This window comes from Leiobunum rupestre, chromosome 3 (genome assembly GCF_980474605.1).
Source record: "Leiobunum rupestre chromosome 3, qqLeiRupe1.1.hap1, whole genome shotgun sequence".
Lineage (NCBI taxonomy): Eukaryota > Metazoa > Arthropoda > Arachnida > Opiliones > Sclerosomatidae > Leiobunum > Leiobunum rupestre.
Window position 1 is genome coordinate 26977887 of NC_143386.1, and position 22442 is coordinate 27000328.

Consider the following 22442-nt stretch of genomic DNA (forward strand, 5'->3'; position numbering starts at 1 on the left):
ACGAAAAAGAGGCTTTTACTGTATTCTTCCCCCTTAATACTTAAAATAACATTATTTTACCAAAAACGGAGCTAATAGTAAATGTTAAATCTCTGTTTTGCAAAACTGAAACAGACGAAGCCTTCAAGAAAAATATTGATAATTATTTGCGAAGCCTAAAGCGTTTAACAATGCTACAGCTTGAATATTGAACAAATGTGATTGGTCAAGCAATTTAACGATTTGGGTACATTTGTTCGAATTTCATTCGTCCGAACGGTGGTACAAATGTCCGAATGAATGCCGGAAAACAGGATCGTATGTCCGAAAACGTATTTCATTTGCCCGAAAAATTTATCACAACTTTTGTTGGTGATTTAGTCGTTCTATTTATGTTAACATTACTGGCGAATTTAATTTGTTCGAATAATCGTTTGTCCGTTTTTTCGAATATTAGGAATTGTTTTTTTTTAATATTGTTAATATAAGAAAATTGTAACAATAACGTGAACCTAGCCTAACCTAACCTAACAGCAATAAGAAATACTAATTTAGCGAAAGAATTCGGACAAGTGATGCTACCGATTCGGACGAATGAAACAAACAAGTTGTCCAATTCGAACAATTGAAACCTTTTTTATTTCGGCGGTTCGGACGAATGAAATTCGAACATTTTTTTCCACTGTTCGGACGATTGGAATTCGAACAAATGTACCTACCCCAATTTAACAAACCCCTTAATTGTGATTTCCGTGTAGTTTTGTTTAATTTTTATTTCCTAGAAGATATTGTAGATAATCCTAGACTAGAAGTTGAAATGCAGAAATTACACTTTCGAGATAAAATAAACCCTTTTCCCGATATTATAGTTTTACAAATCCCCATAATGACTTATTTATCCTGTAAGTGTTTTTTTTTTAAACAGCAGAAAGTAGGTTAATGTTTGAAGAAGTAAGAAATATATTGTACACTTCTGAAACTAAATGTTTTGCTTACAAACTATTTTTTCTATTTCTACAGAAATTTAGAACGCCAATATTAAATAAGTTCATGGAGAAAACAAAACAAAGACAGTTCACCACCCGAAACTTTCTACATAAGAAATTAGCAATCCTCGCCGCGTCTTACGACTTGAAAGTTTTAAGCAAGCGTAGCCGTAATTGCGAAAATGTTTACCAAGGAAATCATGAATATTTACCAATAACAGAGTACATTTTTTATTCAGCCAATCTGCCGCGATTCGTTCAGGAGACAATAGAATATCGGTGAGCAGTTCCAACTTTTAAGTGAAACGACAATGATATTAATAGTATGGGGTGGGAACTAATGGGGAAAACATTTGGCCATCAATTCCCGAACATTGGCGAATACACGCCAGTTCAAATCTGTTGCTACGTGTTCTGCATACCTTTTGTCATGGTTTCGAACTTTTCCATCTATGTGCCATAGCTTTGGAATCACTTTCTCGTGGTTGTATTGTAATTGTTTGTTGAGTTCTACGTTCTTTTCATACATAAAATTTTTTATACATACGATGGTCGTCAAGTCTTTAATATCAGTAACGCGCATCATCCTCACTTACTGTAAAAACTTTATCGAACCCACCTTTTTCCGAACCCGTACGGAAGCAGATTATTACATGTGCATCTTTTGATATGTGTTAGTTTCCTAAAACTGCTGTTTAAGTTATTTCAACTTTTTTGTTAAAACATTGCTGGGCGCAGACTTTGAAGTTAGATCGAATAACCGTTATATTTTAAAAACAATTCAAAACAGATATGAAGGTTTCTTACTCAACTATATTTATTGTAAAGGGATAAGGTCGTATAGTCTAAAGAACCTGATGTTCTAAAATGTAATTGATTAAATTAATTTTTAACTCTTAAGAGAAGGTTGAAATTTATTCAGCTTGGAACACGGAAAATATTATTTCAGCTACAAATCAACGAGGAATATTTCCCACACTTTGCACGTGGAACTTTTCTTCTGACCTTGTTCACGAAATGCAAAGGAATCAATAAATCTTAATCGTTTTAGGGCTGGTAGCCAGCGTTTCTTATAAAATTGTTTTTAACGCACTTATTAAAATTGTTTAGATATTCTTCCTGTTTTCCTCTTTTTCAGCGTTTTGAGGTATGTGGAAACTCAACAGAAACGACCAAACGACATATTCACTGAATTTCACTGTTTCCAAATCGATCAGATCGTGTCGAATATTCCACCGAAACCCCTGGCAATGTCTTTCTTGGTGCCCATATTCCGCGTTTGGTTCTGGGGAATGGCGCTCTCAATCACTACCTTTTGCCTCGATCTCAAGCGACATTTCTTTGTTAATAAAACGTTTTTCAAGGATTAAATAGTGGTGATAAGACTCAGAACTAACAATATTCCTACAAAAATCGTGTATTCATTTTTCATATAACATTGTTTTGTAATAGTGGTGTTTGATGATTTGTAAATTAACCTAATATGATAGTTTCAATGTTCTCATCGCAGTCTGTCACCAACTTACTTTCCAAAAGAAGTAATTGTTATATAATTATCAGATTGATGATGAATTTGCGTGTGGCAAAGTTAAACCTTAGATATTATTGTCAATCCTGCGAGCATTTTTTTCTGGAGAAAAGGTTGGTCTCTAATTATTCAGATTTAAAAGCGTTTATCTACGTAAAAAAAATAAAACTACACTGTTAAGAAACTGCTTAGCGATAAAAGTAAAAAAACTAATCTGGAGAAGGGTCATTAATTTAGGGAAATGCTCAGCTTTTCTGTTGTAAAAGATGAAAAATAGGTGTTTTCATAAAATCCGGCTATGTTGTTTTCCTCCCGACAAAAATTGCCCCCTCAGTCTTTGATGGGAGTTCAGTTCAGTACGTTCCATTTCTAAAACCGTCGGTGCTACTCGCATGAATGTACGTCAACAAGCTGGCAAACATGTTTCCCGAAAAATCAATAATAACCAAAGACTACAGAAGGTTACATGTCCCTTCCTAAAGTATATCACCTCCTAGGCTGTTCTTTGATGGGGATTTTATGAAAACACCTATTGCTAATCGTATGATACGACAGATACGATAGTAAATTGTTTTTAGAGGAAATAAATCTGCAATATTTAGGTTAACATTTATATGACTTACTTAGTTTTGTTTAGTTTTTTTCTCGAAGATATTGGGTCGGAGATTCGCGTCTTTATGTTTGCTCGAAGACCTATTTGTAAGTTTCTGGAAATTTGTTCAGGGTTAAGCAATTTTTTCCTTTTCATTAAGGACTATTCTAGCTTTTCGCTTGTTTTATCACTCTTTATAAAACATTTTAATGTTTTAGAAATATAATCTAAGTCAATGGTGTACTGAAACAGAATTAATTTGTTGCAAGAAAATGATTTGTTTTGGAATAATGATAAAAAGTGCCGCGCAGGGTTGGCAAAATCCTTGTTTTTTTCAAAAAGAACAAAAACAATGTTTTTTATTGTTTTAAACAAGATTAATTGTTTTTAACTGTTTTTAAATCAAACAATAAAAACACATAATAAACAATAAAAACTATGTTTAAAACACTATTCATTATACTTATGAATGGAATCAGACTCACGAGTAAACTCATTTAAAGAAACATTACATATCATTAAACGTATTATCATAAGTGGCATAATTATCCTAAGTGTGTCAATAAGATGAATTTTTCAATGATACCATGTTTAACGAAAGTGACGTAAATTACGTCATAGTAGAAGGAAAGTAAGGTCGACACGTCGATCCCAGGTTCAGGTTTAGGTTCGGGATCGAGATCCGGGATTTAAGGGGTGAAATGGGGATAAAATCATCGAAAAGTCGATGTATTTATGATATTTCTCGCGACGATTTGTTTTTTTCGTATATCAACATATTATGTTCAGGCCCAACTTGTTTATTTATCTCCGCTTATCTTGAAAGACACTTGAACGAATATCTTATCGCGTTTTATAGTACGGAATAAGTTAAAATGATGTAAAAAGTGATAACCTGGGCGGCGCGCGAACGCGGATTCCCCGGGGGACGCGGTTAATTTGAATTTAAGAGTGTTTTGACGTCATGGAATATGGGACGCGGTTAACGTGCGCGGATTGGGGCGCGGTTAATTTGAATTTAAAACATGGAATATTCGTTAAAATGACGTAGAATGGAAATATTTTTAAACTTCATTTTAATATCAGTGTAGTACTTAAATATGCTTGACACTTGAACCTATCTCACGAGTATTTCAAACGAATATCTAAAGTTTAAGTATGAGAAACGTATCGTTCTCAAGTATTGTAATTGTACACGTGATTCCGTATGAGGATCGGGTAAATTCCTATATACGTAACGCGATACACTTCAAAATGCGTATACGTAGAATGGAATTAATTTTAAACTCCATTTTAATAAATAAGATATCGAAGATAAATAATTTCAGAGTATAAAAAGGGAAAACCATATAATAGTAAGACCATATTTAGAAAGTTCACCATCTGAATTGTATTGGAAGTGACTCCGAGGAACCTTAAAATGTAAATAGGAATGATCAGTGATAATTCTTAACTTTGTCTTAATGTATTTATTTTATAGGAATTGTTCATTTCCGTGTCTGCTGACAAAGGGTTAGTCGTTTATGCAGATGAAACCATCTACTGCGGTCTATTAGATTTAACAAAGGGTATCAAACTAACAGAAGCGGAAATGCAAGAGATATATGGACAAAGAAAGATGCCATTGAAGCTTATTTCAATAACGAAGCTGAAACTTCGTGGGTTTTCACAGGTTCTGAAACCAAACGGTTTTCGGTTCATAGATTTGCTGAACAAAACGTTTTAGATGTTAGACAAATGTACCATGGTTATGGAGTAAACTATGGAAAACTGTTACCGACTAAAGAGGGGGTAGCTTTCGCTCAATCTTCTTGGTTGAATTTCCTCGACCAGTACGAGTCTATTCAGAAGTGTTTAAAGAAAATCAAGGAAATAAAGGAGGCGATGACTAACGTTGTAATTAAACAATTACACGAAGCTCTTAGGAAAGCGTGCAATCGCTGTCAAATTGATCATCCATCTCAACTCCAGCATGATTGTATCATGATGGATTATTCTAAGCGTGTAGATTTGCATTTTTATGAAATAATTATGTCGGTAGATTGTGAAAATATTATTGAAATGTTTACTATTCGCTGTGAATTGTCGAAAGAAATTTTAAATATTATAATGTCACTAATAATAAAAACTTGTTAAAAAACTAATAAAATTGATTGCACTAATGTTGCGATTCTCATTTACCATTATGGATTTAAGCTTACAACATCCAATGAATGGGCTTGTAGCCGGGTCCACCCAATGCGGAAAGTCATTCCTGGTGGGACGGTTGATTCAATATAAGAAGACCTGCATATCCCCTCCTCCGGAGAGGATAATATGGTGTTATACCGAGTATCAGCCGAAACTATTTCAATCAATATTAGAACACACACCTTCAGTCGAGTTTCACGAAGGGTTACTCGATGTTAATATATTAAACCCGCAAATTAGGAATTTAGTTATTTTAGACGATTTATTATGCGAGATATCTAATAATAAAGATGTAACTAATTTATTTATTCGTGGATCTCATCACAGAAACACCTCCGTGCTAATTTTAATGCAAAACCTTTATTACCCCGAAAAAGAAATAATAACTTTAAATTTAAATGCTCATTATCTATTTATTTTTAAATCACCACGAGATAAATTAACAATTTATCATCTCGCGAGGCAGATATCTCCAACCAATAGCAAATACGTTATTGATGCGTTTCAACAAGCTACGTCACGGAAGTTTGGGTATTTATTAGTTGACTTGAAACCTCACACCCCAGATCAGTATTTACTACGAACAGGTTTAATACCGGGTGAAGAATCGGCTGTCTTTATTCCAAAATGAAGTGTATTATAGAAGGGAATTTTTTAGGGTTAATCGAGTGTGGATTATTAAAGAATTAGCTTACGTAGTATTAGAAACTGAAGAATCGGAAGTGTTTACTTTCAAATCTCCATGCCCTTTCAAAGAGCTTTCAAACGAAGATAAAAGACAATGCAGATGGATATCTCATAACATTTGTCACCTTCGATGGGATGACGGCGAACGTCCTTACAGAACGAGACGTGACATTTGCAATCAGATAGCGGAAAAAGCGACTTCGTTTTTCACCAAAGGTTTAGAAAAAGCTGCAGTATTATCGACACTCCTCGGTGTTCCAGTAACTAACATCGAAGATACCGGTTGTCCTAAATTATCAGAACTAGAAGACGTTGAATTAGACTGTCCTTTTCATTCCGAAACTGTTCATTGCGCTTTAAGAAAGGCTAAGAAAATCTCTAAATGGATGTCTCAAAACGAGTTAAGAAAAACATAGACTTTCTACGTTTCCTAACATCCTGTAATCTAAATCAAAGAAAGACGGCTATTACATACGCTAGCAAGGAAGCTATATTGGCTCTCGTTGAATGTTGTATAAATGTATTGCACGGAACAATTGAACTGTCAGAACGTCATCGTAAGCGGTTAAAGAAACATAGCGCGGCTATACGAAACGTGTCGAAGAAGAACCCTTTATCAAAACGACGAAAGATTCTGGTACAAAAGGGTGGTTTTCTTCCATTTTTATTAGCGCCACTGCTATCTATCGTTAGCTCAGTCGCCGGAAGTGCAATAAGCCGAGCTATAAACCGATGATGGCTCGAAAAATGCTTCTAGTACCTGAAGATGTAATGGAGAGATTAAAAAACACTACACCTTCCAAAACAGAAGAAACACCTGAACTTCAAAAAGAGAAGACACTCGATGATGAAATGAAATCTATTCTAGATAATCCAAATTTAAACGAATCAGAGAAATTAGCATTATACAATCAAACTCTCCAACGACGGTTAACTTACGTACGTAAAGAGCAAATCTCTCCCGTTATTGAAAACTCTGAACGACCTAAAACTTGGTTCGCAAAAATATCTTATTCTCTACCTGCAACTTATGTTAGTGATGCAATTTCATTATACCGAGATATATTAGATGGACTAACTCAGGAGAGCTTTCTATTCGAGGACAAGTGATTGGAGGATCTAATATAATCGATCTTTTGTATGACGCTGTGAGAAAAACGCCTGGAACAGCGATTGATCCTATAGGAGTTACAGAGTTTTACGAGGGCATTCATAAGTCAAATATTTCAAAACGTTTAATTAAAAATCCTGTAAGATTGACACTGTTAAAAACATTCGCTGTATTTCATACACCGCCAAGTAGTTCAATGTTATCATCATCTTCACCTAGTCCTCTAAGACCTTGGATACATACTAAATAAAATATATTAACCTGATAATGTTGTTCTCATTTCATAGTATAAGCCTACAATGGAAGGTTGTACAGAAACGGTCTCTTTAGGACTTTTAGCCTATTTATCACAATCATTTTCAAAATCACCGAAATTTATCACAGCTGTATTAATTATCATAGTTATTATAATATTAGAATTATTTAATTTCCTTTTTTGGCGTTACATGCCATTACATCAAAATATTACCCGATATGGAGAAAGAACTTGAGAAAATCTATACTAATCCCGCAGACCCAGGGTCATTCGCTGGAGTTCGAACGCTCTATAATTCAGCTCGAAATAAAGGTTTAAAGGTTTCATTGGAAAAAGTAAAACAATTTCTAATAAAGCAGGATACATATACGCTGCATAAACCCGCTAGAAGACGATTCAAACGAAATCGAACTATTGTTTATGGAATTGACGAACAGTGGCAAGCGGACTTGGCAGATTTTCAGAAGCTGTCTAAATATAGTTCAGGATCTCGCTACGTATTATGTATTATTGACATATTTAGCAAATACGCTATGGCTGTAGCGGTTAAAAATAAGAAAGGTGTAACAATTTTAGAAGCGTTACGTAACGTTTTTGAAAAAGGTCGTCAACCGAAAATAATTCAAAGTGATCATGGAAACGAATTTGTCTGTCAAGAAGTGCAGAGTGAATTACAGCGAAGGGGTATTAACTTTTTCGCTACTCGATCAGAAATAAAAGCGTCTATTATTGAAAGATTCATTAGAAAATTTAAATCTCGTTTATATCGCTATTTCACGCAGAATAACACCCTTAAATATATCGACGTTTTAGATGATATTATTAACGCTTATAACAATAGTTATCACAGATCAATTAAATGTAAACCCGCTGAAGTTACTCTAGATAACTCTGCTAAAATATGGAAAAATCTTTACGGTTCGGTAAATTTTTCTCCTCCGTTAACATACGCGTTTGAAATTGGAGATATTTGTAGAATAAGTAGAAATTTATCAATTTTCGATAAGAAATATAACCCGAATTTTACTACAGAATTGTTTAAAATAGCTGACTGACTACCACGTGACCCATCTGTATATAAGCTGATGGATTTAAATTCTAACCCCATTTTAGGAGTATTCTATCGAGAGGAGGTTCAGATTGTTGGACGAGATTTAAAAGACTGTTACTTCATAATCGAAAAAGTAATAAAAAAGAGGAGAAAATCGGACGGCCGCGTAGAACTGTATGTCAAGTGGTCAGATTAAGACCCTACATTTAATTCTTCGATACAAGAAGTGGAATTAAAATGAGTTTTTACGTAACGCTACCTTCTGATTCCTCGTCATTATATTACCAAGATAATAGCGTTGGTAAATTTCGAACGTATTTAGCTGAACCGTTAAGATTTGAGGAACAGTACGAAGTTGGATTAGCGGAAATAAGCTATCCTCGGACATGGCATAACGTTCGAAAACCTAATCTATTGGTTATTAAATACCCTCTCGAATATGATAAAATGACTGATAACCATCTAGTTAAAGACCCTCTCGAATATGATAAAATAATTGAAGTTCCCGATGGTTTTTATAAAACTCCGGAAGAACTATTACATGTTATGAACGTACACAACCAAGAAGAACAAGTTACATTCGCTTATTTAAATTATTCTAATCGAATTAAAGTTAAATTGCAACCGAAAGTCAGAGCTGTAATTGGCCCCGATCTATCGATTTTACTAGGTTTTAAGGATAGAAGAGATATAGATTTCACCATTTTAAATTCAATGATAACCCCCTACCCAGTTGATATGAACGCTGGGTTACATTCCCTATTCGTTTATTCTGATCTGGTTGAAAATAGCGTTGTTGGGGATAGTTTAGCACCTTTATTAAGAATCATAAGCGTCGAAGAGAAAGCCGAGTCTAATTGGAAAACAGCTACAAAAATATTTTCACAACCTCATTACCTACCAGTCGTGTGTAATAATATTAAGACTATAGAGATTAATATCACAGATGATTTAGGTGAGCCAATACAGTTTCATAGTGGAAAAGCTCACGTTGTATTACATTTTAAACCCCGTAAAATGTGGACTTCACTATAAACCTTTAATCATTCAGGACACACCCTCATTCTAGCTTAAGAGAGCGAACAGTTAACATCATGAGGTCTGAATATTCATCTTCAAGAACCGATTATGAAAGTTACTATTTAAACCAGGTTGGTTTCGGTGGAATACCTGTATATAGAGGTTTAGCTGTGCAAAGAGGACATGGACTAGGAAATATATTATCTTCAGCGTTTAGATTCGCGGTACCTTTACTGAAGAAAGGCGCTTCTTACTTGGGAAAAAAACTTTTAAGTACCGGAGCGAAAGTAGCGACCGATGTTGTTAGCGGAGTCCCAATTAAAACAGCGCTTAAATCGCATTCTATTAACGCTGGAAGGGAAACTTAAGCTTCAGCAGCTGATGAAGCCATGAGACTAACATCTTCAGCTACGGATCATATTTAAAGAATGACGGGTTCCGGAAATAAAAGGAAACGAACTCAGTCGAAAAGCGCCACTTCAACAGCAGGCAGGATAGCGAAAGGACGGGTCCCTAAACGTTCCGATATATTATCATAATGTCCCTTTTACACCCGCACTCGGTTGAATGTATAAATTCCGAGCTAGATTTGTTTCAAGTACCTATGACACAATCTTCGCTTATTGGTGGAGAATGGGTTGAGTATAATCCAATATCAAATATAGTTGATAACGCATCAATTACATTTTCTATCAACGGTAACTCTGAAACGTATATAGACCTTTCACAAACTTTGTTGCACGTTCGAGTTAAGGTAACTAAAGATAATGGCCAACTACCGCAACCCGCGGTTCCAGGTGTTGCGGGTGGAGCCGCCGGAACTCCAGCCGACAATATCGCCCCCGATAATTTGTTTCTTCATTCGCTTTTTAGCGACGTCCACGTATTTCTCAATGAAAGATCAGTAACACCTTCCAGTCAAAATTACGCTTATAAAAGTATGATACAAACTTTATTAACGTTCGAAGATTCTGCGAAAAAAAGTTATTTAACGAGTTCACTTTTTTATCGGGATACACCTGGGAAGTTCGATTCATTTTTCGATAACGATGGTTTCTCTAAACGAGCGAGTTTAGCGCTAAAAGGGGCGATTGACTTGTTAGGCGTAGTCCATACTGATTTATGTCAACAACCACGCTTTTTATTAAATATGGTTGATTTGAAATTTAAATTCGATAAAAATAGAGCAGCTTTTTGCGTTCACTCCGACGTTAAATGTAAAGTGGAGATTTTATCAGCTTCCCTTTATCTGAGGAAAGTTAAAGTGATACCGGAACTATCTCTCGCTCAAGCCAAGGCTCTACACTATGGAACCGCTAAATATCCTGTAACTCGTTCGGAGTGCACCTCATTTTCTATACCCGCTGGTCTTATGACTAGTCTGCAAGATCATTTATTTACCGGACAAGCACCCAAGAAAGTTGTTATCGGGTTTGTGGAGCAAAAAGCGTTTCTAGGAGATTTGAAAAAATCACCGTACAACTTTCAACATTTAGATTTATCAAGCATTGGATTGTACATTGACGGTAACAGCGTCCCTCATAAGGCGTTATCTCTAAACTTTGAGGAAAATCAATATATTCAAGCGTATTGCAATCTTTTCATTCAAACTAATCAGTGGAACGTAGATGAAGGAAATCAGATAAGTCGGGAAGATTACCCTAACGGAAATTGTTTATTCGCGTACAATTTAACCTCGGATCTTAATAACAACGCTAATCACTTGCATCTTGCAAAAAACAGTAACCTGAGATTAGAATTAAAATTTGCAAAACCGTTACCGGAGATGATTTCCATTCTAATTTACGCTGAGTTTCAAAATTTGATAGAAATTGATAAAAATTGAACCGTGATTTTCGATTACAGTAATTAATGGATTCGGTACAGATAACTAAAATTCTTGAAAAAGATTTAAGTACTAAAGGTATATTTCGAGGCGTGTTCGCGGCTGACAAGCTACCAAATATGTAAAAATATTCCCTTCGCTATTTATTGTAAATACCGATACGAGTTCTGGGCCTGGAGAACACTGGGTTCTAAAATATTTTTCTAAACATAAAAATAGTGAATTCATGGATTCCTTTGGAAACCCGCCAGATTATTTTAAATTTAATGACTTTATTGAACGAAACAGTAAAACTGTTACTTTTAATTCCAATCAATTACAGAGTAATTCTAGTAATACGTGTGGAGCATTCTGTATCTATTTTGCTATAAACAGGTGTAAAGGAATAGAAATTTAAAACATTGTGTCTAGGTTTAAGAAAGATAAAAATGTAAACGATAAAATGATTAAAGAGTTTATGTACAAAATGTATTCAATAAAATAATTTTTTTACTATTAATAGCAATAGCAGTTTTTATATATACATAAATACAAGCATTCATTATCATTTTCCAATATCTTTATGACCGTGCGCTAAGGTACGAACCCCGCAGGGTAGAATATATCTCTTATCATCATTTGGTGATAAACAAAGTTTAATAGTATTTAAAGTAAATAGCTCATGCTTGAAACTAGCTATACGCATCATCTCGGCGGACATGGTTTCTTGATTAAAAAGACAACGTTCAGTCTTCGTGGCGGATGACGTTCCTAATAACGTTCATAGCAACGTCCTTGCAAACCTTTTTATGGTTTAAAATTGACTCTAAAGATTTCCCCAATCGCAACTCCTTTTCTATCTCTTCAGCGGTCTTAGACAATTTAATAGAATAAAGCTTTGGACGAAGTCCTACAAAGCTTTGATTTAACTGTGAATTTGTCTCGTCTTTAAAATAGCCGAGAGCTTTTTTATTCTGATTAGAATGAAGGAAATGCGAAGGTGTATAATCAGAGAAGTCAAATCGGTTTTTATGAACTTCAAAGTCTTTATAAACATCATCCGTCTTAATGTTGTACGTTAAACTGTCTGTAAATATTTTATATATTAGTACTATTTAAATAAAAAAATTCATATTAAATTAAATTACCAGTGTCTGTAAATAATAGTGATGCTTTGTTCCCATGCGTATTTTTTATGAATCCATAATGGAACCGATACATGAGCTCCTTGGATAAATCTAGAATGGTGAATCCAGTAAATATAGGCCGGTTAAGAACAATTTTAGCTCTCTTCTTATGAGCGCCGGCTAACTCTTCATTAAAGATGGTAAAGTGTTCAAACTGCGGGGAACTTGTAACTTTTATCATTCTTTCTGGTTTATGAATCAACTCGAAATTTATATGCTTCCTTAGATTTTCCATTGTTTTTCTAAAGAATTAAATGAAGTTAGGGAAAAAAACAGCAATAAATTATTTAAATTGATTTACCCGAAAACAGAGTTAACCATAAGTTTCCAGAAATTCTTTTCAAATGAGCTCTTGGATAATTTCTTCTGTTCAGTGTTGAATCTAACATATTTCTCCAACCATTTTCCTTGAGTGAAGGTTAGAGCTCGAAGAACCTTGGTTATTTTCAAACCTAATTCTACATAATATTTTAAATTGCGGTAATGTACTATGTATTTCTCTTTATTATTTAAATTAGGAAGAAGTTTTGGTAGACTTTGATTCTCCTTAATATTTAATTTTCCTAAGAGATCTTTGGAGTATGGAGATAGCATATCATGTGTAATAACTTTAGATTCCGCCGCTACTGGGAGATCGTTATGTAAGTCAGGCAACTCTGGAGGATATTCAAGATCCACCTGCAAAGGAAACAATTCTTTAAAAATATAATTTAATAATTATAACACTTGTTATTTACCTCTAAAATGTATCCGTTTTCAACGTTATTGGGAATACTGAGAATATTTTCACAGTGTTTGCAAATAATCCTCCTGAACCCACTGGAAGTCGCCTAGCGGTAGTGGTTCACACATAACAGCACCGTACAAATTATTCGCATCTTCAATTAAGTTAAATTAAGTTAATTAAAATAATTAAAATTAAAATAATTAATTTTTTAATGTAAATTACCTAAATAGCATATATAGGGTCAATGGAGGTAAGTGTGATCAGGGGGTAAGTGTGATCACCCCTTATTATTTCCCCAAATAATATTATAACATAATATTTGATGAATGGATATTGAAATATACTTAATTGTTCACATTTTGTATATTTTCCATATTAATTTGAATTAAATTTCGTTTTTAAAAATTTTAGTTGAATTAATGTTATACTCTTCTACACGTGTTTTGAGATTTTATGCCCAAAAGAAAAGTTGTGTAATTTTTTTTCTAACTGACAAACCGATTTTACATTTTGGTATTTTGTAGTCTGCTTAACCTTTTACCTGCTAGGAAAATTTGGTGTTTTTGCTAATATTTTGAGGTTTTCAAAATTTAATCTGAAAAAGGTCTTTCAAAATTTGCGGTGCATTATTGGGACACCATATTTATCCGCTGTATACAATTTCATTGCGATTGATCAAGGATTTCACAAGATCACAATTAACCAACCTTCCTATCAACTTGGCCCGCATTTTGGGGGTAAGTGTGACCACACGAAGATATTATTTTAGATCTACGAAAAAATTTTACCTTTATTGGGACACCATTTTAAACCTCTGTATGCAAATTTATCGCGATTGGTCAAGGATTTCAAGTGATCACAATTACCCCACCCCCATATCACACTTGCCCCGCATTTTGGGGGTAAGTGTGATCAGTAACGGAGTTAAATTAAATAATAAATATTTATATCACTATTTAATTGATATTATATTTGATTGCGTGGTTGTGTAGGATAAAGAGGCCGTATTAATTGTACCAATTCTTAAGAGGGTGCTATTTTTAGTTTAAGAGTAATTTCGGGTAAACGCCAAAAAAATATATTTTGATCACACTTACCTCCATTGACCCTAACTGCTCTCTTTAGACGAATCATATGTGTCGGTCATATACTTGTTATTCGCTTCAAAATAACGAGTTGAGATCATTGAAACACCGCCTCGAATACCTAAAAATTCAATGTAAATACAATAATATTTAAAATATCAAAAAGCGTTACCCTTTTCAATAAATAAGTGTTGATCTATATCAAGTATGAGATCGAGGCGAACATCGGTCATCTTCAAAGCTGCTTGCCAGGCTAAACCTGGTGCGGTGTAAGCGTGAGCGGGATATAATTTATAATGAGTTATAGGTAATGTTCTAAAATTTTCAAAAACGTCGGCTAAGAGCAAAGCATTGCTTTTCACATAGAGGTCGGTGTATTTCCCTACGAAAACCGAGGTTAAGAGATTTGAAATATTTATACTATAGTAATTTTACCAAATGTTTGAATATTAAACGCTGTCCAAACATTTTGGGCGTGTAAATAATCAGATTCTAAAATATTTTGATTTTTCAATGAACTGAAAAACGCTTCTCTAGATGGCAGCATCGTCTCGTCAAATTTCTTTTCATCGTCCATATACTCATACGGGTAGATTCCCTTCCGCAAAAGCAGTTGAACTTTATCACTTTCAAAATATTTCTTTACAATCTGAAATTTACTGGCTCCTTCCAAAACGAGATTAGATACTAGAGCATCGAGGCTATCGCTTAGAAATCGATAAGAGTCTAAAAACCGAAATCTCCCTAAAAATAATAATAAAATTACTGTTAAGGTTAAATTCATAATTAAATATATTTTACCTAGTTTGAGTGAAATATAATTTTCGCTAGTGGAAGGAATACAGTCAAGTGTCTGTTCCTTAAAATGACCAATCTCCTGACATATAAGATGTAAATCGTATCTATGAAGATTTATTATTATTATTAGGTTTATTTCCTGGTTAATTAACTTAATAAATTCACCTGCTAAGGTTATGAAGGAAAATAGGGATAAATTCTGGAACTTTCTTTTGAAGATTACAGAGGTTATGCGCTGGACCCCTATATTTACCGCTGAAATGACAATGATCTCGAACAGCGGGCATATTTCCCTGATTTAGCTGCTTCTGACAAATATAGTAAAGCGTAGCAGCTTGAAACTGTTCCTCCTTATTCAGGGTAATAATCATTGGTACATTGGTCTCAATGAGTTCCATCAACTCCTTCTCTAATTCCAGAATAGACTCCAGAAATCTTCGAGTTGCATCTTGTCCTCGATAGCAATCGGTTCGAACAGGTACACCTATAAGTATCTTATTGTAATATATCTAAAAGGGAATTTTGTCAAATAACTTACCGTTAGGTCCAACAAGCACCCACGAATACGCGCAGCTGATGTGCATGTTTACCTTGCTGGTATTTATATCAGGATCTAGATCACATCCTTGAACTCTCGGTAGGATTCCTTCAAAATCGGCGTAAAATACATACTGCACCTAATAATTTCATTTCATTAAGTGTTAAATTAAATAATTTTTATTTTTACTTTTTCCGTCCACTCATATTTATCAAAATAAAGCGTCTTCTTCTTGGTAGGGAAAACTGTTTTTTGGACGCCGTGGGTGGCGCATTCTTCGATATGTGCATCACGTCGCTGTTCCGCGTTATTACCGCTGAATCGGTAAAGACACATTCTAATACAGAAAATAATTAGTAGATTGCAAACTAATATATTGGAAACTAAATTACCTGCAATAATAACTTGTACTTCTGTTTTTTGTTAGATGCTGTAACAGTTTTCCTAGGTCTCGTATAAGACAGTAATGTCTATTCCCATCGTCAATATCTTTAGTTTCATCGGTGATGTATAGCAAATCACCTCCCTTTCCTTACCACACTTGTTGGCGCTTACGTAAAGGGGGAATATATCTCCCGAGAAGCCAAACACAGATATTGATAAATTACTCATTAATTCAAATTTTTTAAGTTCCGTAGCGTTTAATTTGAAAGGGAAAGATATATCACTGGTATCAAGTTCATTTTCATAAGGTGTATATTTGGAAACCCTGTTAAAGTGATGAAGCAAAGAAACTGGGTGAAGTTTAGCTAGAATTGACCAGAGAAAACATTTCTCATCATTTTCGTTTCTAATATTAAGAATCGCACGATGTTGAGAGAGTTTTTTAATTAGTTCCATATACGATGACCCCCGTAACGGCTGGTAAGATGCTACATTTAATTCTACATACAGAATACGATCAATTACCCAACCCGATCCGGTCAAAAATATAATGTTTTAGTTCAAAATATAACTTTCCGCTGCTGACTGTATTGTTTCAATGCAGTCATTCAGCTGGTCTTCAATTACATCGGCCGTTAATGTTGTCTGCATAATGCTCCGGAAATAGGGTCTCACTTCCGCACTTTGCTCTTCACCTCCCAAAGGTCTCATATAAACCGATCTTACGAGTAAGAACCCCTTAATTCCACGTTTACTAGCCAGTCTTTCCATTAGAAATTTACGAAAAGCAGCTCGATAACGTCCAATAAACATCCCTGCATCAATATCATAGTCCTCGGCATTGTAACGGATAGACGCTAGCGTATCATTTAGGGCCTGGACCATACTTGGGGATGCTGGCGGCGTTTCATCAAGTATTGGTGAGGCAGGAACAGGTGATGGTGTTGGGCTGTTGGGTAAAGCTGATACAGATGGTTGGATAGATTCCAGTTGAATGTCTTGAAGCAGACTAGGTGACAGTGGTGTTCGGGAAGATGCTGGCGAACGTTGCATTGGTGACGGTGTGCGAGACAGGTCCATGGGTTTGGAAGGGCCGGGTGCGTTCAAGTCATGAGTTCGTTGATGGCTCTTGATATTTTCCAATCTAGAACAGTCTTACCACATACTTCACAGACAAACTTATGTCTATCACCGTGTACTTCTCTAATATGCCGATTTAAGGGGGACTTGGTAGCGAAACTTTTCGCGCACGTAGAACATGTATACTGAGCTTTAGGCATATTGCATATAGCTACCGCATTTAACCGTGGAATGACCTCCCACAACCCTATACAACCCTTTTAAAGTATATTCAAGTATCATTTGAGAACGATACGTTTCTCATACTTAAACTTGAGATATTCGTTTGAAATACTCGTGATATAGATTCAAGTACCAAGCATATTTAAGTACTACAATGATATTAAAAATTAATTCCATTCTACGTATACGCATTTTGAAGTGTATCGCGTTACGTATATAGGGATTTACCCGGTCCTCCTACGGAATCACGTGTACAATTACAATACTTGAGAACGATACCTTTCTCATACTTAAACTTTAGATATTCGTTTGAAATACTCGTGAGATAGGTTCAAGTGTCAAGCATATTTAAGTACTACAATGATATTAAAATGAAGTTTAAAAATATTTCCATTCTACGTCATTTTAACGAATATTCCATGACGTCAAAACACTCAAATCCATGTTTTAAATTCAAATTAACCGCGCCCCAATCCGCGCACGTTAACCGCGTCCCATATTCCATGACGTCCAAACACTCTTAAATTCAAATTAACCGCGTCCCCCGGGGAATCCGCGTTCGCGCGCCGCCCAGATTATCACTTTTTACATCATTTTAACTTAATTCCGTACGATAAAACGCGATAAGATATACGTTCAAGTGTCTTTCAAGATAAGCGGAGATAAATAAACAAGTTGGGCCTGAACATAATATGTTGATATACGAAAAAACAAATCGTCGCGAGAAATATCATAAATACATTGATTTTTCGATGATTTTACCCCCATTTCACCCCTTAAATCCCGGATCTCAATCCCGAACCTAAACCTGAACCTGGGATCGGCGTGTCGACCTTACTTTCCTTCTACTCGTCTTTTTTTTCAGTGATGAAATTTACGTAATGTGTTTGCGAAGCGGCGTCTGTGGCGCGAGCATTAAAAATACCATATAGGGTACTTGAATGGAATTCGCGAGTCCTACGTTTTTTGGGTCTGTTTAGAACAAGCTCTAATTGAAGATTTTCTGTGGGAAAGGCTCCTATTGGCACACTTTGGGTAATTATTCCACTTATGGTATTATAAATAAACTCACAGGGAGAAGAACCAAAGTATACGCTTATTTAAACGAGCCAAGAATTTTGCTAAGCGTTGTTGACCAACCATTGACGGCCTTAGGGTTTTCGCTGCCCCATGCGAATATTACCTAACCTGAAGTACGGTTTTTAATATAGCTATCCTCCTGGAATTTTCGGTCGCATAGTACTAAGAAATGGTAAAATAACTAGTTATCCACACAAGGTTTTTAGTTTTGGTTTATTGAAATGTGCACGTCTGCAGTCATAAATCATCACAAATAAACCATGTTATAAGAAATAAGAACTTAGATACCTCTATAATATTAAGACTTCCTTCACATCATAAAATTTCTAAAAAATCGAGAAAGGGGACCGAAATCCCTTGATGTTTATCTAGGAGTGCCGCCTAGTCGGTGTTAACACGATGTGTCCAGACCAGCCGTGTTTCTTGTAACTTAAAACCCGGCACAACCCGACTAAACAGCAACCCTACTTTTATTTCGAGCATAGGTAGTGTCTCAAATAGATGTATATTGGCAGCTATATACATTCTATTTAAACAAAAAGACAAAATTCGTAGGTTTTTGCACTGTTAGGAAATTTATGAAATCATATCGAGCCCTTTCAGTCGCTCTTTTCAGAGAATCTTAAAATCAAACTACCAGTTATCAATACAATTTACCTTTCTTAGAGCCTTGGGTTGGTTTTTTCTACCTTTTCCCTCATATTGAATAACCAAAATCTTACAAAAAAACATTGCAAATTTACCTTATAAAAAACATGTTTTAAACAGATAGTTTAAAACGTTTAAAACAAATTGGTGTTTGTTTAAAATATTTGTTTTAAACGTGTTTTAAACACTTGTTTTAAACATTTTGTTTAAAACTTGCCAACCTTAAGTGCGTAACGGTTTTAACGTGAAAATGAACAATCGTTTTAAGGGGTGTTTAGCCACCGCCGTGAATCAGAAGTAGATTTTATTAAAATCGTAGTGCATTTAATAGTAGCTTTACAAAAACTATGTATGGATTTATTTACGTCAGAAAATGTTCGTTCAGTTATTCCTAGAACGTATCATAAATCCTAATTATGAATTTTAAATTACGTTTAATATCCGATAACTATTATTACATTTGGCGAATGGATATATTTTCGTAATGGCATTATATTAAGCTGGTTAAAAATAATTAAGATGTCAGTAAGATCAAATCGAAAATTGGCACGATCAGGCACGCAGGAACGTTTTCGATTAAGGGGGATACATTTGGAGTATTGAATTGTTCGCCCCTCTTAAACGAAAAAATAATCAAAATATTATATTTAACTAAAAATTGGGCTCGCTTTTTCAACTTGAAGAGATGTACATTGTACCCCAGTACCCCCGTTCCTACCCCACTGAGGGGCACATCCCAGTCTCACCGGCGACATCAGCGTTCTGAACCATTTCAGCAAAAGTCGATTCAATTTAACATTCTAACCCTTTACGGAAGGAAGGATTACCATTAAGCGTGTCTTTTTCAAACAGCAACAGCCAGAAAGAAAGTAAAATGAATATATCAAAGACATTTTCATTAATGCGATTTTACTTTTCATTCAAACCGCTAGATGTGACAATTTTCAACCACCAGATATAAAATTTACCACGGTCGCCCAGCGGAAGCGGAAGTAAAGTATTTCTATTAAGGCATTATTATTTTTCACTGGTAGGTGATGAAAAAAAATGTCCGGGAAAAAGTTGTAGAGCATTCTTGAAAACGTACATTTCTAACAGTGGTACATTTTCAGCGTCTTTCCTCTTTTCATGGCACTTAAATTCTAGCGTATTCTTACATCCTCAAAGACAGACCACATCGTCCTTTATCATAAGAAGGAGAAGTGTTTATCGTTCGGACAAAAGCGGGAATAACAAGTCGGCCCAGGCCATAATATTAGTTCCACATCGGTGTATTCGGGTGGGCAAACCCATACACCCTTAGAAGGCACTGGTGGGCAAACTAATACAAAAGCTGTTGAGGCTACATAATTTCTTATCATTTGATATATAAATAGCCATCCTAATGACCTCCAAATGGATGTGAACATGAACATGGGCGTCACCGTCAAAGGCCGGACGACTCACGTCGCGACAACTCACGTCGCCAACATCGCCAACGTCGCCGTTAACGGAATGACGATAATAAAAGGAAATAAATGTTGGGAATTATAAATTTTTTAAATAAATAATAAAACTTTGAAGGAACGACAAAACAATTGTTTTAATTTTTGTAATGTTAGTAACTAAACCTAAATAAGAAAAGTGAAACAGAATTTAAAAGTAAATCAATTACAAATATCACGCTCAAAATAGAAATAGGGGGGCTATTGCGCCCCCTGTTTACCTGACAGAGCTGAAACGTGAACACAGTTTAGAGGTATAGAAGTAATATAGGTGTAGTAATTTTTGAAATACAGATGCGGAAGGGTATCGTTCAGCACGAAGAAAGAGTCTTGACCCTTGGAGGAAAGAAGGTGTCCAACCTGTGGAAGCTATGATGACGAGATTCACGTGTCAGAAAGGTCGGCTTTCGTTGGCTAAACGTGTTTGAGGGGGTTCAGAGGTTTTTTGTCCACTTTTAGTTTAGTTTTGGAGGAAACATTCTGTTATGGAGTCATGTAAATAATCATATTTTGTAATACACATTCAAATATTCCCGCGTAAATATAAGTTGTTCCTATTTTGGGTTAATAGATGGAGCTAGCGTCACTAGAAGAAAACTATAACAAAAACAAGAGAGATCAGAGTTAGGAGAGAAGAATGTAGATAAGTTCATTTATTCATTATTTGTTAATAAAAAGTATTTAGTTCATAACAACCATCAGAGCTTTATTACAACTCACGACACAACACATTCAGAGATAAAACTCAGCCCTTGACATTGGCTTTAAGCGGGGCAAATGTGCTTTGGACTGGGTCACAAAGAGGAAACACTTTAATAAGCACCATACTGGTGACAGATTTGTTTAATATGAAATAGGAAATCAGTTCAAGACGCGTCAGTGCGATGATTTCATCGCAATTTTTAGGGCGTATTACAATTTTCGGGGCGTACGATATCGTACCATTCGGTCACTCTCCCTTTAAGGGTGTTGTTTGGAGGGGGCGGAAATTAACGGCACGCGTGAGGGGGCGGAAAAAACAGTTCTGTCGAATGAGACCAGCCCGCCCACCCGGATTTAATTCAAACTTCCCGCCAAACTAAGTGCTCGATGAAATATTCAAACAAAAAAACGCTCTGAAACTTTCGGACAAGAGCGACATCTCTGGACCAACTATACAAACTATAAAAGTGTTCAAGGCTAAAAGTTTAAGCAAAGGTTTGAAGAGGACGGCGTTGCTCACTTGAATAAGGCGTCGGTTTTGGAGACTACGCGGTCAGAAATTTCGGTTCGAATTCCGGTGTCGTCAATATTATAAATTATTTTTCGCAGCTCCATCTACCGTGTAGTCGTTTTCCACGACAAACAAACAACAACAAACAAACACTTAACGACATTCCGTCCATAGCAATAGTGTCACTTCGAATATATATTCGATGTGAAACTTAAAAGCCGGCTCGGACCGGATCTGATCGTTCTGCCTCCTCCCTCTCGCACTCTGGGTAAAACCAGCCATAACTCATATCTGCAAAAGCTCAGCTCGCTAACTTTGACGTGGATCTTAAAGCTGTTAAGGTAAGCGTCGTAGGAAATCAACCTTTGTAGGTTAATAAAATAAGATTCCCCGTCGTTATCGCAAGTCACGGTTATTCATTTTTTTTCACTCAATAAATTTCGCATTTCCCATAAAACTCGTGTTTTTATCGTCAAATTTACAGACGAGCGAATCAACGCGAATGGTACCTATTAGTACACGCATTTTGGATCAAAATGTAGCTAAACTATCTTGTTTTTATGTCGATGCTAGCGACATCTGTTGAAAAAGAGCTACTTCATGTCAAGCCGACACTTGCTTTTATTTGGTTTTTTTAGAACTTTGTTTACATGATTAGGTAAAATTGGTTCCATGACTAGTCTGACATTTAACCCTCTGAAATCGTTATTTATCAATATAATAGTAATTAATTCGATCTTCGTAAAGGATATATACAATTTCATTTGATTT